Genomic DNA, 23473 nt, shown 5'->3' with positions numbered 1-23473 from the left:
CAAAAAAACAGTGGCAGAAGGACAACTCTTATTATCTTCTCTCTGCTCTTCTATGAAGAACACGTTTGTGGTGCCAAGAAAGGAAAGGTGAATTTGCTGAGTGGGCAGCCATTCTGTTTGGGATACAATACGTAGATTGTATGACGTGAGAGAAGATGGCGAGAGCTGTGGAGGAAAGGCTTGATCTGGGAAGTGGAGAAGACGTGTGTGAGGGGGAACTACGGAGCGTCTTTCATTTGGTAGGGAGTTCAGGGAGCCTCCTTAAACTGAGATTTGAAGTTGGAAGAGGTGGAACATGCCTAGAGTCCCAGCACTGGGAAGGCTGAAGCAGGACTGGTTGCAAGAAACAGCAGTCAGTCGACAATGTGAGTCGAAAAGGCGGGAGGGAAGTCTGGGACTGGAGGGATTGGTCAGCGGCTGAGGGCTCAAAACTACTGCTCTTGCAGGGGACCCAGCTAATGACAAAGGTCCCCTGCTACAGGAACAAAGAAGCTGAAGCGACGGAGCGGAGCGAGCAGGAGAGCAACGGGTGAGGTCAGCTTCATTGGTGAACCACACAGCGAGGTCGTCTAATTGTACAGAGATCCATTTCTTCAAATGCCTACTCCATACTCCTGTCACTCAAAAGGGTGGGTTAGAAATGGCGAATCTCGGGGCACACCCTGAGTCTACCGAACCCAAACCTAGGTGACTCACTAGAAGCCCTGCTGGAAAAGACGCCGCCGCGTGTCTTTACAAACCCACAGAGGCTTCTAGCACCTTGCAAGCACAGACTTTAAAAGCTTTCCCAAGGGGCTTTGAGGCTCATAGGAGGCAGAGATCGCCACCTGGTGGCCAAGTGTGTTAATAACATTTATTACCTTCCTAGGTCATAATGCTCAAGAATTGAAGGATTGTATTTTAAGTAATTCAGTTTTAGCACAACTGTCTTGGAATATTAAAAAAAAATTTGATTCTTTAAAAAATGATCTCATGCAGCCTAGCCTTACCTTGAATTCTATGTGTAGCTGAGGATGACCCCAAAGTCCTGATGCGCCTCCCTCCACCTTTTAAGCCCGGGAATTACAGTTTATGAAGTGCTGGGGTGGGGTCTAACCTGCACTCCAGGCAAGCACACTACCAGCTGTCATACATCCCCAGCCCTGTGGTGCTTACTCTCCTCTCTGTCTCTGTCTCTCTGTCTCTCTCTGTTTTATTTATATGAGTACACCATAGTTGTCTTCAGGCACACAGAGGAGGACAGCAGATCCCATTACAGATGGTTGTGAGCCACCATGTGGTTGCTGAGATTTGAACTCAGGACCTCTGGAAGAGCAGTCAGTGCTCTTTTTTTTTTTCCTTTTTCTTTTTTTTTTTTTTTTTCCGGAGCTGAGGACCGAACCCAGGGCCTTGCGCTTCCTAGGCAAGCGCTCTACCACTGAGCTAAATCCCCAACCCCACGCAGTCAGTGCTCTTAACCGCTGAACCATCCCTCCAGCCCCTACTCTCCTTTCTCAACTGGCTGGCTTTAGAATTGTCACGGCAATGCCTCTAAGGGAGTCTATGACGATCTCCTAAAGGTTTAACAGAGGAAACCGTGCCTGTGCTCCATGGATTGTGGGTCTGGACTGAGTGAAAGAAGAAGCCTAGGGGTTCTAGATGGTTCAGCAGGTAGAAGCACTTACTACCAAGGCCGACGACCTCAGTTTGGTCCCTGGCACTCACAGTCTGGAAGGAGAAGCTGCTCCCTCCCAACTACCCTCTGACCGCCCCATGTTTGCCCCCTCTCCACTCATGAGATAAATAAAAATGTAATTAATAGAAAGGAAAGGGAAAAAGTCGAGCTGAGCACCCACAGCATTTAGCTCCTTCTGCTTCTTGACTTCAGGCAGGGCAGGACCAGTTGCTTCAAGGACGTTCCAGCCTCTGTGCCTTCCCTGGTGTGAGAGTTGATACTCTCAAGCTGTGAACCAAAGCAACCCCATCCGTGAGGGGCATTTGTCAGGGATCTTATCACAGCGATGTGACATGATTGATGCCCCTGTCGGAAAAGACCAGGGGTACTGAGGAAGTGTTCTATGTCAAAGGAGACTAAAGAAAGCCAAGAGTGTCAGCACTGAGGGATCTGAGACAGGAGGATGATAAGTTTAAGGTTGGCCTGGGTTACCATTATATAAATAGACAGACAGACAGATGAATAAATAGGTAAACAACTAAGACTGTTGAGACTACATGTATATCTGCAGCACAAAACCCAGACTATGTTGGGCCCCAGGCTTAAAAACAAAGCCGTGGGGGTTGGGGATTTAGCTCAGTGTTAGAGCGCTTGCCTAGCAAGCTCAAGGCCCTGGGTTCGGTCCCCAGCTCCGGAAAAAAAGAAAAGGGAAAAAAAAACAAAAAAACAAAGCCGTGGGTAAGGAGGTGAAAAGCTCTCAGGGAGAACTTTCCCTCGGGATGGAGACCCTCCAACTCCAAAGACCAGACTGAGACACCACAGGATGCAATCAGCAAGAGGATTTGGTTTATTGTCCGGATACACAGGCACAGGCACCTGCGGGCGCTTCAGTCACTCGGGGGACTGGCGCGCCCCACAGAACCAAGGATGGGCTTTTATAGGATTTTGGGGAGCAGAAGCAAGCATACAGAAGCAGATGCATGGTTACAGGGATATAATTGGTGGATTCTAATATGGCAAGGGTTTAGCCCGGGGGCAAGTTTCCTAGCTACCTTCCAGAAACATAACGGCTGACTCGGCCCCCCAAGGGTTCAGCCCGGGGGCAAGTTTCTTAGCTACCTTCTTGGAACATAACGACTGACTCGGCCCCCCACCAGGGTGTGGGACCTCTCCTGGGGCTTTTTTTCATTGTCAGGTGCTCAACCGAAGTCGTCCTGTTGCCAGGCCTTCAACCAAACATATCTTGCTTGGCAGCGCTGTGTACTCAGTGTTCTAACCTTTCCCTGAACCAGTCATCTTAAGTACAGCCTTGCAAAATGGCGTTACTGCTGCTAAGCTGGGGTCTTTCATTCCCCCATTTTTTTGCTAACTTTGAGTGAAATCTTTCACTCGACTTGGTCAAGAAATTTCTGTCTGGTGGGGGCTTATTCCCCCACTGACTCTAGGCCACAAAAGGGCTAGGAGGAGCCACGTAGGAGTTTTAACTTTAAGGGGTTTGGAATGCGCTGAACTCTCCATGTCTGGGGTGTAGTGTTGTGATTAGTCAATTCCTCAGACCGGACTGCCTTGACGTGTGGTGTGTGGATCTAAGCCGAGACTCCGTCTACCTTTAGGGCGGTCGGGGTAGTCAGGAGGACGGTGTAGGGTCCTTTTCACCGTGGCTCGAGATTCTTGGTCTGGTGTCTGTGCACCCACACGGTGTCTCCAATCTGGAACGGGTGTGGCACCACCGGATGCTCAAGCTTGTCCTGGTAAGCAGTGGCCAAAGGTCTCCAGACGTCTCTCTGCACAATCTGTAGGGCCTGTAAATGGGCCCTCAGAGAAGGGCTGTCAGCAAAATCAGCAATGTTTGAATCAAAGAAATGGACAAATGGGGGTGGTGTTCCATATATTATTTCAAAAGGAGTTAGACCATGGGGGCCCGGGGTATTCCGGGCCCGATATAGAACTAGGGGAAGGAGGGCCACCCAATCCTTTGAGCCAGTTGCAAGCGTAAGTTTGGATAAAGTCTCCTTAATTGTTCTATTCATGTGTTCTACCTGACCTGAACTCTGGGGTCTATAGGCACAATGTAATTTCCAATCAATCCCCAGCAATTTGGCCACCAACTGACTTACTTGGGAGACGAAAGCGGGCCCGTTGTCCGACCCCAACGCTTGAGGCATGTCATACCTGGGAAAGATTTCTTCGAGGAGCTTCTTGGTGACCATTTTTGTAGTCTCGTGCTTTGTGGGGAAGGCTTCGACCCATCCTGAGAAGGTGTCTACAAACACTAGGAGATACTTGTATCCATATATACCTGGTTTAATTTCAGTAAAATCAATTTCCCAATGGATGTCGGGACGGTGTCCCCTAGGACGAACTCCTTGTCTAATCATGGTCCTTCCCAGGTTAACCTGAGCGCACGCTTTGTAACTCTCAGTCACCTTTTGTATCACTTTGTCCCAATTAAAAAAAAAAACACAGATTTATCTCTTCCCGATCTAGTAAGGTTTTCATCTTCTTAAACCCCAAATGGGTTAATTTATGTAAAAAGGAGATCAATTCAAAAGTCCTTTGTAGACCCACTGTTTTAGTTGAGGGTGGTAGATGGCCCCCATTTTTTCTAGGAGCTCTATGTCCTCATGGGCATAAACCCAACTGGTTTGTCCCACTGGTGGGGGCGTGGGTTGGTCTGGGCTATTTAAGGGCAAGATTTGTTTGCTCATGGCCGCTTCTCTCGCCGTGGCATCGGCCAGCCGGTTTCCTCGTGCCTCTGGGTTGTGCCCTTTCTGGTGTCCTGGACAATACATAATATTCAGTCTTTTGGGCAAGAATAGGCTTCTAAGAGGGCCAGAATTTTAGCCTTATTTTTAATATCTTTACCCTTAGATGTGAGCAGCTCCCGCCTCCGGTAGATCTCCCCGTGGATGTGTGTCGTGGCAAAGGCATAACGGCTGTCTGTATATATATTTAGCCTCTTACCTTTTGTCGTCTTGAGCGCCTGAGTCAAGGCGATGAGTTCAGCCCGTTGTGCGGAGGTACCAGCAGGCAGGGCTTTCGCCCAAATCACTTTGTCCTCCGTAGTGACCGCAGCTCCAGCCTTTCACTCTCCCTCTGCCAAGAAGCTGTTGTCATCCGTGTACCATGTGTGGTCAGCATTCTGAAGAGGCTGGTCCGATAGGTCCGGCCTGGTTCCATGTACTTCTGCGAGGATTTGTAGGCAGTCATGCTGTTTTGCCTCCTCTGGTAGAGGAAGCAAGGTGGCAGGATTGAGGGCGACTACGGGCCCAAACTGAACCCGTTCTGCATCCAGTAACAAGGCTTGGTGCGAGAATTAGAGAGCCAGCGGTCTGGGGGCTGCTTTACCAAGGCCTCCACTGCGTGGGGTGTTAGGATGGTGAGTGGCTGTCCCAAAGTCAATTTTCCAGTGTCCTTGATCAGGACAGCAATAGCAGCCACCATCCTTAGGCACGGTGGCCAGCCGGAGGCCACAGGGTCCAATTTCTTAGACAGGTAGGCCACAGGGCGTTCCCAGGGTCCCAACCTTTGTGTTAGGACCCCTTTAGCATACCCCTGTTTCTCATCGATGAACAGTTCAAAAGGTTTGCAGGAGTATGAGGGTGGGATGTTGAACCCTAAAGTCAGGAGCAAATTGTAAGGGTTTGGAACAGTCAGATGAATATCTTCTATCCTCTTGTTGACCTTTCTCAAGTCTTGTACTGGCCTATAATCTCCAGTGCCAGGTTTCTTACAGGCAGAAGAGGCGTATTCTAAGGCGACCGGCAGGGGATTAGGATGCCTTGATCTAGAAGCCTCGTAATGTGAGGCCTTATACCTTGATAAGCTTCATGTGACAGGGGGTATTGTTTTATGGAGACTGGAGTTGTAGTGGCCTTTAACTGTATAATTAAGGGGGGCTGTTGGAGCGCCAACCCCATCCCACCAGTCTCTGCCCAAGCCAGTGGAAAATTCGTGACCCAAGTGTCTATTTCTAGGGATTGTGGCTTGTCCTGTCCCGGTTCATATAATCTATATTCATCCTCTAGTTGTAGGGTTAGAACTTGAAGGGGAGTTCCGTGGGGGCCAGTTATTTGGGCCCCTCCTTCCTCAAAATGAATTTAGTTTGGTGAGCAGGTCACGGCCCAGCAGAGGGTACGGGCAGTCCGGAACATGTAAGAAGGAATGGGTCACCTTACCAGTAGCCAGCTGAACCCGGCGGTCCGTAGTCCATCGGTATTGTTTCTCACCAGTAGCTCTTTGTACCCAGGCCGTCCGGTCGCTGAGTTGTCCTGAAGCTTGAGTGAGGACTGAATGCTGGGCTCCTGTGTCTACCAGGAAAGTAACCGGCTGCCCCCCAACTTAAGCGTTACCCTGGGCTCAGGGGGGGGGCTCCTGGCCCTGACCTCCCTAATCTTTATCTAGAGCCAAGAGGGAGGTTCGTGGTCGAGGCTTTCGGGGTCCGCCAGGCTTCTTGGGGCACTCTCTGGCCCGGTGCCCTTTCTCTTTGTAATAGGCACATTGATCTTTATCCAGCTTCAGCCCCTTTCGAGCTCCCCCCTATCTCCCTTCCTTTCTTGGCCCTGAACTACGGCGGCCAAGATTCGACTCAATTCTCTCTCTTATTAAAAATCTTTTCAGCTTCTTTAAGTAAATCCTGTAATGTATAGCCCTGCAAATTTTCTAACCTCTGTAACTTAGTCCTGATATCTGGAGCAGACTGCCAGATGAAGGACATAGAGACACTCGTCATTTGTCCTGGGTCATCTGGGTCATAGGGAGTGTACATACGGTAGGCCTCCTTAAGTCTCTCTAGAAAGGCGGAGGGAGTTTCCCCTGCTTCCTGTAATACCTGTTTTACCTGAGCCAAATTAGTAGGGCGTCGTATAGCCCCTCGGAGACCCGCTAGAAGCAACTGGCGATAAAGGCGTAGGTGTCCCTTACCTTCAGCTGTATTAAAATCCCAGTTTGGTCCTCAGGCAGCTGGGTGGGACGCCCATCATCTCCCAGAACATGCTTTCTGGCCTCTAGGAACACTCTTTGTTTTTTTTGTTTTTTTTTTTTTTTCCTGAGGTTAAGAGGGCCTGTAAGAGCTGTTGGCAGTCATCCCAAGTAGGCTGGTGGGTAAGTAAAACAGATTCTATTAGGTCGGTGAGTGCCACCGGATCTTTGGAGAAAGAAGGGTTGTGTTGTTTCCAATTGTAAATGTCAGCTGCTGAAAACGGCCAGTATTGGGTCTGGCCACCGGTTCCCTGTCTAAGTGGGAAAGCCTGGGAGGTTGAATCTGGCATCACCTCGAGCTTATTGCGCAATCTCCCTGCGACAGGGGAGAAACCCTTATCAGACTGTGGCCCGGCAACTGATCTGGCCGGCGGCTCTGCCTCCTCCGTTTCAGCCGGGCCTGTCAGAGAGAAGATCTATGAGAGGGGAGTTTGGGTCTGCCGGGAGGACAGGTTTCTTAGAAGGCTCTGATTTCACAAAGGTAGAGAGAGGAAGACGTGGCCGGCGGACCGGGCGGGGCCGAGGGGACAGGCTGGGGGTTGAGGGGAGGCCAATTCGGGTCCACGAAGGGTTCCGCCCGGGGGGGGGGGGTTAAGGCGAGACTCTCTCAAGTGATAATATAAGAAACCTGGTCAGGCTTATTAAATGTGTCATTCACTGGCCATCCCGCTCCGAAAGTTGGGCCACTCGGATGTGCAGAGAGTCTGCCATTTTCCTTTTTTTTTTTTTTTTAACCTCGACGGACTGGTTGTGTGCCCGGTCGTGGACGTCTTTCTAATGATCAAGAGTGAGACTTAGGGGCGTTGTTAGGGACTGTCCCATGTTAGTTCTAAGGAAGATTAGAACACAGAGAAAACAAACAACACCAACAGTCAAACAAACAACAGACAGGCGTGCTGCACGGCTTTGGTACCAAACTGAAAGCAAAAAGTCAGATGGAGGTGGCAAAGGTCCGGGGCCCTCTGAAAGCCAAAAATACAGACAGAGGTGCCGTTAGTCCGGATCTTTCTCCTCTCCCAGATTGGGCCCCGAAAAGTCGGGCCCCTAACACCCTTGGAACGTCTTCCAGGGCTGCGGGGCGAGAAGTCCGAGCTCGTCAGCTCCTTCTTCGTCCCGCCCAAATTCCAAACAACCTGGCTGAGCGCTCACAAAACAGACCTGGCTGAGCGCTCACAGAACAGACCTGGCTGAGCGCTCACAGAACAGACCTGGCTGAGCGCTCACAGAACAGACCTGGCTGAGCGCTCACAGAACCTGGCTGAGCGCTCACAGAACAGACCTGGCTGAGCGCTCACAGAACAGACAGAATAAGGCAGAACGAGACAAAATCAGACAGACAGACAGACGCCGGCCGGCTTACCTCCCAGTGGGTGGTCGGTGGTCCCTGGGTGGAGGATCTCCTTTCCCGGCCAACGCACCAAATGAAAAGCTCTCAGGGAGAACTTTCCCTCGGGATGGAGACCCTCCAACTCCAAAGACCAGACTGAGACACCACAGGATGCAATCAGCAAGAGGATTTGGTTTATTGTCGGGATACACAGGCACAGGCACCTGCGGGCGCTTCAGTCACTCGGGGGACTGGCGCGCCCCACAGAACCAAGGATGGGCTTTTATAGGATTTTGGGGAGCAGAAGCAAGCATACAGAAGCAGATGCATGGTTACAGGGATATAATTGGTGGATTCTAATATGGCAAGGGTTTAGCCCGGGGGCAAGTTTCCTAGCTACCTTCCAGAAACATAACGGCTGACTCGGCCCCCCAAGGGTTCAGCCCGGGGGCAAGTTTCTTAGCTACCTTCTTGGAACATAACGACTGACTCGGCCCCCCACCAGGGTGTGGGACCTCTCCTGGGGCTTTTTTTCATTGTCAGGTGCTCAACCGAAGTCGTCCTGTTGCCAGGCCTTCAACCAAACATATCTTGCTTGGCAGCGCTGTGTACTCAGTGTTCTAACCTTTCCCTGAACCAGTCATCTTAAGTACAGCCTTGCAAAATGGCGTTACTGCTGCTAAGCTGGGGTCTTTCAGAGGCAAATCTGGTAAACGTGCTAGCTGACAAGCCTGAGGAACCCAGCCTGAGTTCAGTATAGGACCCACGGGGTAAAGCTGTCCTCAGACACTGACAGACGCAGGAATAGAGGAGACCTGGCATCTTTGGACGCTCTTAAAGAAAGAGAGGGGGAGGCAGCCATGGCTGTGCACATCTGCAGTCCCAGCACTTGGGAGGCAGAGGAACTGACTCCAAGATCAATATTTGATATTAAGGGAGACAAAGTCAAAAGAAGAAGAGGAGGGGGAGGAAGAAAAGGAGGGGAGGAAGGAAGGAAGCCAGGTTTGGTGGCACAGGCCTTTAACCCCAGTATCCCAGTTACTCAGGAGGCTTAGGCCTGAGGGCCTTGAGTTGAAGGACAACCTGGACCATTTAGTGAGTTCCTTCCTCAGAGTGAAGAGAGGGCTAAGTCAGACTGGTGCACCTTTAATTCCAGCAGGAGTTCCAGGTCAGCCTAGTCTTCAGAGTGAGGGCTTCACAGAGAAACCCTACCTTGAAAAACTGTGTGTGTGTGTGTGTGTGTGTGTGTGTGTGTGTGTGTGTGTGTGTGTCTGTGAGAGAGACAAAGACAGAGACTTCTTTCTCCTTTTTCTTTTCTCTCTGACTCCTGAAGAGTTAACACCTGGCCAGCAAGAGGCCCTAGAACCCGAGAGAAAGGAGCCCTAGTAACTAAACCTCCCCTCCCCATCCCATAATCCCCTGCTGCTATCAGCAGGAGCTTTTGGCAACAAAATAGCACAGAGTTAAAGTAGCAGAAGCTGGTGACTTTGGGGCACAGAATAGCAGAGTTAAAGAGTTAAATTGCCAAAAGTAAGCACTTTTTGGCCACACAGTCGCTGACCCCATGCCCACTTTTGCTGCCTTCCTCCGGGAACTGAATGCGGGGCTAGCCCCTGGCAAAGTTCAGGTTCTCAGACTCCACTTCCCCAAAGTAATCAAGGAAGATGATGCTGAAAATTTCTCCTGAAGGGTCATAAGGTTATGGGTGTATATCACTCATGGTCTGTTATCTCAAAATTCTGGAAAACCCCTGATCACCACCCCACTTTTTTGGTTTTTTTTTTTTTTTTTCCCGGAGCTGGGGACCGAACCCAGGGCCTTGCGCTTCCTAGGCAAGCGCTCTACCACTGAGCTAAATCCCCAACCCCTCCACCCCACTTTTTTAAAAAACAAAAAAGATTTTATTTATTATATATAAGTACATTGTACCGCTGGGAATTGAATTCAGGACCTCTGGAAGAGCAGTCAGTGCTCTTAACAGCTGAGCCATCTCTCCAGCCCCACCAATCAGTTCAGTTGGTAATACTTTGTCTAGTTGGCCAAAATGTAATGCTGTGTTCCCCCTATTCCGCTTCTGAACTTCTGAACTTGAGTTTTCCTATAAAAAGCTTCCCCTGAGAACAAACCAGTGTCACAGTTTGGCTCCCAAGTCCTCAGTGACTCTGATTGATCAGTCTTTGTGTGTGTGTTCAATAAACTACCCCTATCTGAGATCGGTGTTTGTGTGGTTAGAGAGTCAATTCCTGAACCCCAACAATTTTCAGACCTGGTCACCAACTAAGCAGAAGTATCAAGTGCTGGGCAGGGCCGTACTGGGTAAACTGTACAAGAGAAGGCATCTTGTGGGCTGAAGGGAGGTTGAGTGTAAGGGTCAGGAGACTGCTCCGTTGGAAGCAGAGTGAGGCATTGCTTCTGTGGCAGCTGTACCACTATGGTTGGGTTGACTATCTTGACCTGGGATTGGGTTGGGAGTGAGTATTGGGAAACCACACTCCTCAAGCCCATCTTCAGTAACCCAACGGCAGCCATGTTACCAGCCACCAAAATAGAATACATGTCCACTGTTGCCACAGTCTCCTATTCTCCCTATGTCTGTGTGCTATAGCCCTTTATAAAAAGCCAATGCCTTGGATTGAAGAGATGGCTCAGTAGTTAAGAGCACTGACTGCTCTTCCAGAAGTCCTGAGTTCAATTCCCAACAACCACATGGTGGTTCTGTAATGGGATCCGATGCTCTCTTCTGGTGTGTCTGAATTCAGCTATAGTGTACTTATATAGAATAAATAAATAAATCTTTAAAAAAGAGATTTAAAAAAGCCCCAATACCTTTACCACCTGCCCTCTTCTTCCCTTCCACCGTAGCTCAGAGGCTGCCTCTGTATAACCGCCCTCCTCAATAAAACTTTCTCATGAGGCCTGTTGCATGGTGTGACATTGTGGTGTTCTTAGCTCCAGTCCTCCAAGGTACCTTTCCTTCTGCAGTGAAACCCTCACAGGGAGGTTTCTCTTTGTCAAGGTAGAGGATTGGTAGGTTCACATCTCCCTTCAGCTCCTTATGGGGATGGAGGGCTTCCTTATGAGCACTTGATACAATCTCAGCCCCCTTTGTGCACACAGTGTATCCAGGTAGCTACAGGCTTGAAGCACTTGCGTGACTAAGCTCCTATACAGTTCTTCACCATGACCCTGAGGAAGGAGCCCTGAGGCAGGATCCTATCTGGCAACTTATCCAGGAGTGCCCGAGGCTGTTTTGAGCGGCTGTCACTCATCCAGGTAGGTGGGCTGTCTTGAGCTGCTGTCATTCATCCAGGTGGATGGGCTGTCTTGAGCAGCTGTCATTCATCCAGGTGGGTAGGCTGTCTTGAGCAGCTGTCACTCATCCAGGTGGGTGGGTTGGCCTCAGGAGCTGCCCAGGCCTTCAGAGTCTGGGAGAGGAAACAAAAGTTTAGGGGTCATTTTGTGGTTTCCTTTGGCTTCGGCCAAGCTTCACCCACAGGATTGAACAGGCCCTTTGGCCCTCTATACATTTCTTATTCTAGTCATCCAGTTTCCTTTCTTTCTCCTCCAATAATCCAGCCTTGTTCTGCCCAGCCTCCAAGCCCACCTATTTCTGCTGATAACCAAGTATTTACCCTCGTGCTAATAAGCACGACTTATACCTTCTCATGGTTTATAATTGGCTCTTTCCAAGAATCAGCTCATAGACAATATACCTTACACTGCGGTGTGTAGAAGGTCTATTTTGCAGATAAATTTCAGAGAGGTCCCTCCACACATCCACGGTTACACGGCTGGACGGGGGAGGAGCCACAACCCACTCACTTCTCTTCCCCAACCCACTTCTAAGCACAGCCCCTAAGCAGAGACAGGAAAATGGCGGCTTTCCTGTTTTGAGACACCTCTCCTCCTAGAAGAAAGCCATGAAGTTCATTCCAGGGGTCTCCATCAAGGGTCTCCAGGTTGGCTTCTCATGAGAGTTCCAGGAACAGGACCCAGGTGAGTCAGTTTATTCTGGACAACCAGTGTCCCAGACCAAGTTGCTCTCGTAGTTTCCGCCCTGGCTCCTGTGTCTGGGGAGCTCATTCGGCTCCTGAGTCCCTGCTGTGTGTGTATGAGGCATATAGAAAGTCATATCTGGAGGGAGGACAAATGGACAGAAAGAACGATTTCTGCCCTCAGAAAGTGTCCTGGGTGAGCAAGGGCAAAGCCGCTGAGATACACCTAAATGCCTGGACACAGAAATGGGGCCAAGAGTAGTGCAAACAAGATTGCTCTGAGCATGTGACAATTAGGATGAGGGTGGGGTAGCCAGGTGACTTCTTAAGAATCACATCAGCTGACTGAGCTACCTAAGGTGGTACAAGAGTTGACTTCCTCCATAGGGCTTTGAAAGGCAGGTTGGCTGGTGAGGTAGCTCAGTGGGTAGATCAGTTACGCAACATGCACAGAGCCCCGGGTTGAATCTCCAGCGTCACATAGAGTGTGGTGGTTCTCACCTGCAATCACCTGGGAATTGGAGACAGGAGGAATGGGAATTTAATGCCAGCCTGAGTCACATAGTCACTTAGAGGCTAGCCTGGGCTACATGACTTTTTTGTTTTTTGTTTTGTTTTGTTTTTAAGGCATTTAGTAATAGATGCTGACCCTGAGTATTGGGGATAGAGGAACTGCTCCAAAGTGAGAACATTCTGGTAGGTAGGTGTCCTACTTTGGTTAATTGAGACAGGATCTCACTAGCTGACTGGCTACTCTCTAGGTAGACCAGACTAGCCTTGAGACAGACACACACACAAAAACAAAAATCAGAGCTTTGACTGCCTCTGCTTCCCAAGTGCTAGGACTAAAGCCTGTGCCACCACATCTGGCTCGAACTTGGTTTTGAGTGTCTCAGAAGGGTGATGCTGTTTTTACATCAACTTGACACAAGCTAGGGCCATGTAGAAAGAGGGAATCTTTATTGAGAAGAATGCCTCCGTAGGATTGGCCTCTAGGCAGGTCTGTAGGGCATTTTCTTGACTGGCGATTACTGTAGGCAGTGCCATCCCTGGGCAGGTGGTCCTGGATGGTATAAGGAAACAGGCTGGACAAGCCACAAAGGGCAGGCCAGGAAGTACCGTTCCTCTCTGGTCTCTGCATCGGCTCCTGCCTCGAGTTCCTGCTCGATGTCCCTCAGAGATGGAGTGTGATGTAAACTGAAACCTGTACAGCCTTTGCTGCTTTGGCCATGGTGTTTTATCACACACCGTTGGTGGCCCAGACACCTTGGAAAGGGCTCACCACACAGACACACTCACATAAACCCAAAATGGCCCTTTGCTTTCCTATGGCCTCTGGCTGTTCTCTCCCTCATACCTGCAACAAGAACCTTCCCCTGAACCACGTCGTGGACTGGTCACGTCTTCACTTTATTCAGGCCCTTAGTCAAGGGTGGGTCATTATGAGCACACTGAACACCTGAGTGGATATTATCCTTCTTTGGATTTAGTTATGGTGCTGTTCTCTCCTTCTAGAAACTTCTCTTTGTCTGTGCCCTGGAGACCCTCTACTCCTGGAGCAGAGCAGAGTTGTGGCCTTTTCCATTCTGGAAAAAAAGAAAGTGAACTGCCGTCCAGGTTGTGGTGGTGCACACCTTGAATCCCAGGACTCAGGAGGTGGAGGCAGGTACATCTTTGTGGGTTCGAGGCCTGCCTGGTCTACAGAGTGACTTCCAGGACAGCCAGGGCTACACAGAGAGACCCTGTCTCAAAAACAAAACAAAAAGATGAGAATGAGATGCCTAGTGGAGACTCCTCCCTCCAGGGCGGGCGCATCCAAACCCTGTGCTACAGACAAACCCCAGACCTGGATATGCTAAGCACAGACTCTCCCACCAGCCCCACGGTGGATCCAAACGTTTGGTAATTCTGCCAGTGACGCCTTGCTTGCCACAAGGAGGAAGAGGAAAGAGTAAGAAATGTGGCAGCGAAGAACCTGCAGCCTTGGGCAACACTATGGCAACCAGTCCCTGCTTGCCTTGTGAGCCTCTCAGCTAAATTGCAGATAAGTGTATGGGGAGGAGACACTTTACAGGCTCCAGCCAGAGTGGGGAGGAAGCCTGGAAAAGCCTGTGAAGGGCGCTCCCAACACTGGCAAAATTACCAGCCATGCATTGCAATTCCCAGCCTCTGCAACAGGCAAATAACCAGTCTACGGTTCCCAGATTGATCAAACGGTAATTAGGCGTCAAAAGCTCGCTAAATGCCCCTCTTTCAAAAGCTCTCAGCTAGGCAATTTTTCTCTCACATTTAATAGCGACTATTCTTGTATTCCTTTCTGTCCAAAGTGGTCATAATTGTGGGGGGCCCCCCGAGGAGACAAGCGCCCCTAGAAGCTGCTGGCAGAGAGGGATGTGCCACAGTTGTTCTTGGGAAGATTCAAGGGCAATTGGTCCCAAGGACTAGGAAACCTTTCTCTCGCTCAGTGACTCCATCTCTTGGTAATTCTCCCAAGGCGAAAACCAAGGCTGGGGTGTAGCTCAGTCAGTAGAGAGCTTGCCTGGTGCACAGGAAGCCCAGGGTTCAATCCCAGTACAGGGAGGTAGAAACAGAGGTTCAAAGTCATCCCTAGGTACAAGTTAGAGAACAGCCTGGGCTAAATAAAACACTGTCTCCCTGGGCAGTGGTGGTGAATGCCTTTAATACCAGCATTTGGGAGGCAGAGGTAGTCTGATCAAGCTCCAGGAGAGCAGAGCTGTTACACGGAGAAACCCTGTCTCAAAAATACCAGAAATAAGGCTGGAGAGATGGCTCGGTGGTTAAGGGCACTGATTGCTCTTCCAGAGGTCCTGAGTTCAGTTCCCAACAACCACATGGTGGCTCACAACCATCTGTGATGAAATCTGATGCCCTCTTCTGGTGTGTCTGAAGACAGCTACAGTGTGCTCATATAAAATAAATGAATAAGTAAATAAATACCAAAAATAAAACAACAAAAACTCTTTCTCAAGGCAATGTTGTTACCATTTTCTCTTGGCTCCACCCAACAGTTACCTAGCAACAGCCCATGGCTGGCCTCCTCTCTTCTTTCTCTGTCCTTCTCTGTCCCCTAGTTTGTTTTTTTTTTTTTCTCTGCCTCGACCTCCTTCAGGGATCCCAAATAAACTTCCTTTTATATTAGACCTGTCCTATGGGTGATACCTCCCAGGAACGCCTCAGCGTGGGCCCAGCTAAGGCACCCTTCCCCCTTTCCGACGCATCATATTGCCTTTTATAAAACATGCCAAAAGTGAAGATTTACACATGAAGACCTTGGCTATTGTACAAAAGTATTGGTAATCACCCAGACTGTGTCCCTTAAAGATATATGAACCATTAGGTCTCTGTCTGTGCCTGTCTCTGTCTCTGTCTGTCTGTCTGTCTGTCTCTCTCTCTCTCTCTCTCTCTCTCTCTCTCTGTGTGTGTGTGTGTGTGTGTGTGTGTGTGTGTGTGTGTGTGTGTGGCATGGGTAGACTCCTGGACTTCTACAAAATACAAGCAATCAGGTAAACATTCTAAGTCCATTATAACCTTCTCTTTGCTTGAGGATGTGATGGAGCACACCTTTAATGCCAGCCCCTGGAGGGCAGAGGCAGCAGATCTCTGTGAGTTTGAGGCCAGCCTGGTCTACAGAGTGAGTTCCAGGACAGCTACATAGTGAGTGAGACCCTGTCTCAGAACAAACAAAAGAGCTGCAGCTTGAAGGGACCGGTGAAGTTCAGGGTTGGAGGTCAGGAGTATACAGCACTTGATAAGGTCAGACAGGGTGAGGTGAGGTGAAGGCCCCATGCTGTGAGCAAGCCCTGAAACCGGTAGGACTGGCTGAAGTGCCAGGGGTGGGGTGGGGAGAGGATTAGCCAGAGCAAAGTCTAGGCAGAGCAGCACCCAAGGGAGCCAAACAATTCATCTAGGCCCTCTTCAGACACACCAGAGGAAGGCATCGGATCCCATTACAGGTGGTTGTGAGCCACCATGTGGCTGCTGGGAATCGAACTCAGGACCTCTGGAAGACCAGTCAGTGCTCTTGACCTCTGAGCCATCTTTCTAGCCCCTAGGGGCCCCCTCTTTCAAACTCTGGTTCTCTGGCTGGCACTGACTCGGGGCGGCTCTAAATGCCACTCCTTGATTTGTTTATTTTTCTTAGAACTGTAGACAGAATGATTACTTCCAGTTCCAGATAGGATTTTATGCTGTTTTTTTTCCCCTGGCAGACTCAAAAGAGTTTTATTATGTCTCTCCTACAGCCTGTGAGAACAAAAGGAGGAAGAATAAATTGTAATTGAGAGAATTGGTCACTTGCCTCACTCCCGGAAGCTCCCAGTGTGTGTCCCAGTGAGTGGAGGGTTGACAAAACTCTTCTGTGGATCCAGGCTGGGAGTGACCATGTCATCTTTGAATGGACGTGACGGCACATCAGTGTTTTCCAACCGAGCAGCGTCAGCACGTCTTTATGATCATTGAGAACATTTCCTGACATTTTGTGTGAGGTAATTTCCATCCTCCAACGACACAGGAAAGACAAGTAAAGACGGGACCGGCTTCTTCTAGTTAAGATTTCCTTATTTCATATTTTAGGTTTTTTTCAAGACAGGGTTTCTCTGTGTAGCCCTGGCTGTCCTGGAACTCACTCTGTAGACCAGGCTGGCCTCGAACGCATAGCGATCTGCCTGCCTCCTGAGTGAGAGGATCATAGGAGTGTACCAACCTGCTTTGCTCAAGGCCAGTAGCTTTTATTTTATTTTACTTTTTGGTAAGATTAAAAGGAAATTAAACATTAAACACTATTTGTTTATGTGCGTGCCTGTGTGTGGGCATGAGCTTGTGTGCTTGTGTGAATGCAGGTGCCCATGGAGTGTGGCAGTGAGAGTTCCAAGCGGCTGTGAGCTGCCCCTTGTAGGTGATGGGAACCAACCTTGGATCTTCTGGGAGAGCATTAAACAGTCCACAGCTGAGCCGTCTCTCCAGTCCCTGAGTACAAAGTCTAGCACCTTGTGGCTGTCTCTATGCTGCCTTCTCTGTGTGCATTTCTCTCAAAGCTTCTCTCTTACGAGAACACTCATGCCTGGGTAGGGGTGGCCACGCCTTTAATCCCAGCACGTGGGAGGCAGAGCAGGCCGATCTCTGAGTTTGAAACCAGCCTGGACTATAAAGTGAGTTCCAGGAGAGCCGGGACTATGGCGAGATGAGACACTGTTTCAAACAAAACAAAACCACAACTAACCGAAAAGACAAACAAAAACCTGATCACCGTTTGACTCCAGGAGCGAGCTGATCTCAGGAAGCCTAGTTCGATCCTTCTGAGACTTGCTGTTAATCCTGGTTAGTTTGGACACAGCGGTGTTTGGAACCCATTCTTTTTTTTTTTTTTTTTCCGGAGCTGGGGACCGAACCCAGGGCCTTGCGCTTCCTAGGTAAGCGCTCTACCACTGAGCTAAATCCCCAGCCCCGGAACCCATTCTTGCCATGGCTGAAAAGTGTGCTCCCTGAGCTCCAGGGTCTTCCACTCTAGCTGACAGAAACACACACTAGAACGAGGGAGGCCAAGCAGGAGAGTCAGGAGTTCAAGGCCAGCTGGAACTACTTGAGTTCCTGTTCCTTTTTTTTTTTTTTTTTGTTCTTTTTTTCGGAGCTGGGGACCGAACCCAGGGACTTGCGCTTCCTAGGTAAGCGCTCTACCACTGAGCTAAATCCCCAGCCCGAGTTCCTGTTCCTAAAACAAGCAAAACCCACAGAACATTCGTCCTGCCATTACCAATCTAACCTGTGCGCTGCCTCCCCAGCCCCGCCCCTCCCCCATTCTGAACCCGCTCCTTCTTTTCAAAGATAATTCACAGAAGCCTTGTCCGTGCTCTAGAATGCCCAGCGAAGGCCATGCACAGCATCTCTAAAGACAAACAAGTGTAATTTATGTCTTTAATTCCACCTTTTCAGTGTCCCCCACCATCGATTCCGTACTTGGCTCTCCAGGGAACAGAGATCACACCTCTATCCCTTGCAAGGTCACTAACTAAAGCAGTCCCTGTGCCTGTCAGCTAGAAACCAAGGCCTTTTAGGCCCCGTTATGCATCTCCTGATCTCCCCAGCTCATATGTATTAGTCTACTCTAACATTTATTATATTTTGTTTCTATTGTAGAAATGAGGGAGAACACACCCAGAGGTATCTGTTAGAGTCCAGAGCACAGAGAGAAAGCAGTGCGTGCACTTGAGCGTGGGGAACTGCCAGCACGTTATCGTTTTTTGAGATAGTGTTTCTCTACGTAGCCCTGGTTGTTCTGGAACTCATTTTGTAGAGCAGGCTGGCCTTGAACTTAGAGATCCGTGTGCGCCAATTGCCTGCACAGCTGCCACTATGAAGCTTGCAGATTCAGCTAGACAGACTGGCCCACGCTCTCTGGGCATCTTCTTTTCTATTTCTGTCTTACAAGCACCAGGATTAGTGGAGTGGTCTGCCATGCCCTCACTTGCTTGCTCTCCCTCCCTCCCTCTCTCTCTGTGTTTTTTGTTTTGTTTTGTTAATTTTTTATTTATATGAGTTCACCTTAGCTGTCTTCACACCCCAGAAGAGGGCATCGGATCCCATTACAGATGTTTGTGAGCCAAAGGGGAAAGTATCTATTGTAGAAATGGGAGAGAGTACAGCCTGAGGCATCCGGGAGAGTCCAGAACACAGAGAAAGCAGTGCCCTGAACGTGGCCAGCAGACTGGGCCTGGCCAGGAGAGGAGGGGCTGGTGGGGAGGAGGAGGGGACAAAGGAGAGAGAGCATGGCAGAGGTAGCTGGGTTATAAGGAGAAGCTGGGAGAGAGAAAGTCCTGAGCTGGAGACTGTTATGCTAGGGGAGGAGGTGCGAAGAGTCTTAGGCTGTATCTCAGGCTGTCTTCCCACTTGCAATCCTCTGCTGTTGTTGTAAAAATATAGAAATAAAATGGCAAGGGTTGTCTTTTACCCCGCTAGGTCTGCACCGTGGCGCCCCAAGATATCTGCTAGATATCTTGGCGGAAACACATCCCAGCCTCGCACTTTCCTACACTCAAACCCTCACATAAAAGAACACACAACACAATAATCTTTGACCCAATTGATAAGATATAATTGCCCACTTAAACATACAAAGCCCGGTACCATCCATCCCTTGAGAACATTAATAACAACCTGTAAATACACAGAGCAGAATCTTTTTTTTTTTTTTTTTTGGTTCTTTTTTTTGGAGCTGGGGTTCCAAACCCAGGGCCTTGCGCTTCCTAGGTAAGCGCTCTACCACTGAGCTAAATCCCCAGCCCCCAGAGCAGAATCTTAACATCACCTGCCATGGCTTCTCACCCTCTCTCTCCTCATCTCTCCTTTCTCTCCTAGTCTCCTCCTCCTCCTCCTTCAAACTTCTCTCCCGCCCATCCTTCCTTCTCCTCCAATGACAGGCCTCCTTCTATCCGGTACAAGCCCCTCACTGTACTTTACAAATTCAATGGGGAGAAGGTTCTGGTGAAGTCACCTGATTCCTGAGTATGTGACTAGGAAGCTGTCCTTGGGGCAGTGGAATTAGCATCAAAATACAGATAACTTCAGGGTAAACCACAACACTCTGCCTCTGGGGTTCTGGCTTTATAGGGGCTACCACACCCAGCTGTTTAAAAACTCTAAAAGCACATTTTAAAAGCAGGGATACTCCCCCTTCATGTGACATTCTTATCCTACTTAGCACAGTGCTAGGGGTCAGAGCATACAGTTTGGGAAAAGTCAAAGGTCACTCCCTCACCAGTGTCTGGTGAATTCACTATTTAGTTGGCTTTAATCAAGAAACAGCTGGAGAGATGGCTCAGCGGTTAAGAATACTGACTGCTCTTCTAGAAGTCCTGAGTTCAATTCCCAGCAACCACATGGTGGCTCACAGCCATCTGTAATGAGATCTGATGTTCTCCTATGGTGTGTCTGAGGACAGCCACAATGTACTTATAAATAAATCTTAAAAAAAAAAAAAAAAAAAAAAAAGATGGGGTTGGGGATTTGGCTCAGTGGTAGAGCGCTTGCCTAGCAAGCACAAGGCCCTGGGTTCGGTCCCCAGCTCCGGAAAAAAAAAAAAAAAAAAAGAAACAAAAAAACTGCTGGGTATGGTGGTACATGCTTTTAATCGTACCACTCAGGAAGTAGAGGCAAGAAGGTATGTTTGAGGCTAGCCTGGTCTACGTAGTGAGCTACAGGCCAGCCAAGGCTAGTAAGAACCTGTCTCAAAACAAACAAAAACAAACACAATATCAAGGTGTAATCTTGGGCTTTCCACCCAGACACTTTTTTACCCTAAAATAACGACTCAGAGACTTCTTACATATGAATAAATGCCTTGGCCAAAGGCTTTGGATGGTCCCCTGACTAGCTCATAACCTAATCATCCCATTAGTCTAGTCTAAGTTCTGCCACATGGCTGGTTGGTTACCTGGTCTTCAGTTACATGCAACCATCTTCCTCTCTCTGAGTGGTAAATCTCCTCCTCCCGTGCCTCTTTCTCTCCCAGAATCCTCATTCTCCCTGTCCCGGTCTCCCTCCCCTTTCCCATCTCCCTCTCTGTCCCCCTCCTCCTCTCCCTCTCTCTTCTCCTAGATCCCCCACCTTCTAGTTCTGCCTCAGTTCATTGGCTGATCATTTTTTTATTGACAAGTGAATCTCCCACACAGTGCACAAGAGATTATCCCTACATCCAGGGGTTAGGGATACGGTTCAGTTGATAGGATCCTACCTAGCATGAATGAAGCCCTGCAATCCTAGCACTCCTGGAGGGGGTGGGGGGGGGGGAGAAAGAGAGAGAGAGAAAGAGAGAGAGAGAGAGAGAGAGAGAGAGAGAGAGAGAGAGAGAGATAAGAATCCTTACCCCCCAAGATGTTAGTTTAGTGACCAGTTTGGTCCTCAGGTTAGCGGAATCACCTGACTATTTTAACCTTCCCTGCTGCAGGAAGTCCCACTATGTCACTTCCTGCTGGCTCCTGAGTCCCCGTGCTTCCCTAGGGAGTATCACCTCTGAGTCCCCGTGCTTCCCTAGGGAGTATCACCTCTGAAGAAGGCACAGGTCGTCCATGACAAGGGGCTTGTGCCTGGATGCCCTGGAGCCCTGTGAGGAGGTGGTTTGCACCCTGCATTTCAGCTACACCCGCTGGCGTTTCCTCAGGATGCTTTTCAGACTGCTTGTCTGTCACAATAAATGGTTTAGATGGAGGGAGGGTGGGGGTGGGCAGGGGGGCTGACAGATGATGTCACTCTGTTCTGAGAAGTCTAGCATTTTCGAAATGAAATGCTCTTGACTTGGGGTCTGATGAGGGCTCACTTTCTTCTTGCAACATGGCACCTTGGGTAAGGGAGAGTGCAGGGCAGAAGTAGAGTATCTGTCTAACCTGTAAGACCCTGGGTTTAACCCTCAGCATAGCAAGAAGGGGGACGGGGCAGAGGACACCATATTGTGTCAAGAATAAGTCATAGTTGAAGGGACGAAAGAGATACGCTTCCTCAGAATAGTTTTTTTCTCCCTTCCTCCCCCTTACCTTGAGGACATCTTTTTTTTTTTTTTTTTTTTCTTTTTTTCGGAGCTGGGGACCGAACCCAGGGCCTTCCGCTTGCTAGGCAAGTGCTCTACCACTAAGCTAAATCCCCAACCCACCTTGAGGACATCTTGATAGAACATAGGGGCAGCAAAGTAAACATCAGCAGATACTGGGAAGAGAGAGATTGGAAAAAGGAAGAGAGGAAGCCATGCCTTTTGAGTTAGTGTTCAAGAAAGCCAGCATGTTCAGGCAAGGGCGCTTCAGGCTTCTTGAGTTAGAGCCTAGGAAAGCAGGCAGACTCAACGGTGAGGATCTATAAGTCTCAAAAACCCCAGAGCAAGGGACCTTGGAAATGATACGTACGTGTAAGTCATAACCGGGGAGGGGGTGGGGAGTTCAGAGCGTGCCTTATAGATCCTAGGTAAGTGTTCTACCATTGAGCGGTGGCTTCAGCCGCATCTGCATAATTTGGAAAAGATATCACTCCAGGGGCTGGAGAGATGGCTCAGTGGTGAAGAGCACTGGCTGCTCTTCCAGAGGTCCTGGGTTTGATTCCCGTGGTGAGCAGACACCACGACCAAGGCAACTCTTATAAAGTCATATAAAGGTATAATCGAGGCTAGTTTACAGCCTCAGAGGTTCAGTCCGTTCGATCATGGTGGGAAGCATGGCAGCGTGCAAGCAGACATGGTGCTGGCGGAGCGGAAATTTCCACATATTGAGCTGCAGGCGGCACAAAGGGACTGTCTTCCACAGGCACCGGGGCGACTCTATGTCACACTGGCCAAACATGAGCATGTATTGGAGACCTCCAAGTCCCACTTCCACAGTGACAAACTTCTAACAAGAAGGGCACACCTCCTAACAGTGCCACTTCTCACAGGGCCAAGCATATTCAAGCCACCACAGAGGGGTCCCCGTGACTAAATGTAAACGGCGACCATAGGTAATCTTTACTTTAGTGCTGCAGGGCACTGCTGCTTTCGTTTTTTTTTTTTTTTCCGGAGCTGGGGACCGAACCCAGGGCCTTGCGCTTCCTAGGTAAGCGCTCTACCACTGAGCTAAATCCCCAGCCCGGCACTGCTGCTTTCTTCATATCACAGGCATCATCTGGGGACTCCCAGACTCCCAACCCCACGAGCTTATGTCAAATATAGAGAACCAAGCTCTGTCTGAACACCTACATCAAAATTTCTGGGTAGCAACATCTGATGCCAAGAGGCTGCAGAGGCTGCCGCTGTCCCTCCTGAGTGCTTCTGGGAGCCTCAGGTTTCCCTCCTCGGCTTGGCATGGCTGTGTGACTTTAACAGCATCACGCCTGGTTTGGGCTGCATACAGACAAGGTGACCAGGAAGATTCCCAAGTGGGTAGAGTTAGTTACCAAGGAGCGTCCAGTTGCCTGTTCCTTCTGTGTTCCCGCCTCCCTCAGGTGACATGCTGGCAGGCAGGTGCTGGGATTTTTGAAGTGCGCGAGCGCGCGCACACACACACACACACACACACACACACACACACACACGCACGCAGAGGGGTGGGGTGGGGGATGGTGGATGCTCAGCCACATGTTCCTCACCGAAGATCAATAAGTCAATAAGGCCTTTGGGATATTCCTGTGACTGTGGACCAAGGTGCACTGGTAGTCACACCATAGGTGACCTAGTGTGATGTTCGTAACACTTATAGAGGTGTACCATTGGCACACACCTTTGACCCCAGCACTTGGCGGGAAGCAGAGGCAGGCAGATCTCTGTAAGTTCCTGGAAGTCCTGGTCTACACTGTGAGTTCCAGGCCAGAGCTACAGAGGGACCCTGTCTTAAAACAGACAGACAGACAGACAGACAGACAGACAGACAGACAGACAACCTACTATCTGATAGCAGAGTCCTGTAATCCCAGCACTCTTGAGGCAGAGGCAGGAGTGTGGAGGCAGAATTGAGAATTGTTTGAAATTCAAATGCCAGCCCGGGCTTTATA

The 23473-nt window shown here is 49.5% G+C and overlaps 2 long non-coding RNA genes across 4 annotated transcripts; one reads left to right on the top strand and one right to left on the bottom strand.

Annotated features, from left to right (window-relative positions):
• The first annotated feature begins 145 nt into the window (after positions 1 to 145).
• LOC148003143 (uncharacterized) lies at positions 146 to 14950 on the top strand. Of its 3 annotated transcripts, none has more exons than XR_015632186.1 (5): positions 146 to 365; positions 11079 to 11234; positions 11814 to 11957; positions 12584 to 12656; positions 13472 to 14950. It is a non-coding gene; the product is annotated as an uncharacterized LOC148003143 (long non-coding RNA). The 3 variants fall into 3 exon arrangements; XR_015632188.1 differs by lacking the exon at positions 12584 to 12656 and adding an exon at positions 447 to 629 and having other exon boundaries at positions 148 to 365; XR_015632187.1 differs by having other exon boundaries at positions 148 to 365; positions 12584 to 12652; positions 13472 to 13705.
• On the bottom strand, positions 6578 to 8222 carry LOC148003144 (uncharacterized). Its single transcript, XR_015632182.1, has 3 exons — positions 7939 to 8222; positions 7322 to 7817; positions 6578 to 7262 (listed from the first exon to the last, which is right to left on the bottom strand). It is a non-coding gene; the product is annotated as an uncharacterized LOC148003144 (long non-coding RNA).
• Positions 14951 to 23473: the final 8523 nt, after the last annotated feature.

The sequence above is a fragment of the Rattus norvegicus genome, chromosome 10 (genome assembly GCF_021556685.1).
Source record: "Rattus norvegicus strain SHRSP/BbbUtx chromosome 10, alternate assembly SHRSP_T2T, whole genome shotgun sequence".
Classification (NCBI taxonomy): Eukaryota; Metazoa; Chordata; class Mammalia; order Rodentia; family Muridae; genus Rattus; species Rattus norvegicus.
Note: the sequence above shows the minus strand (reverse complement) of the source record. Positions and strands in the feature narration are given on the sequence as shown.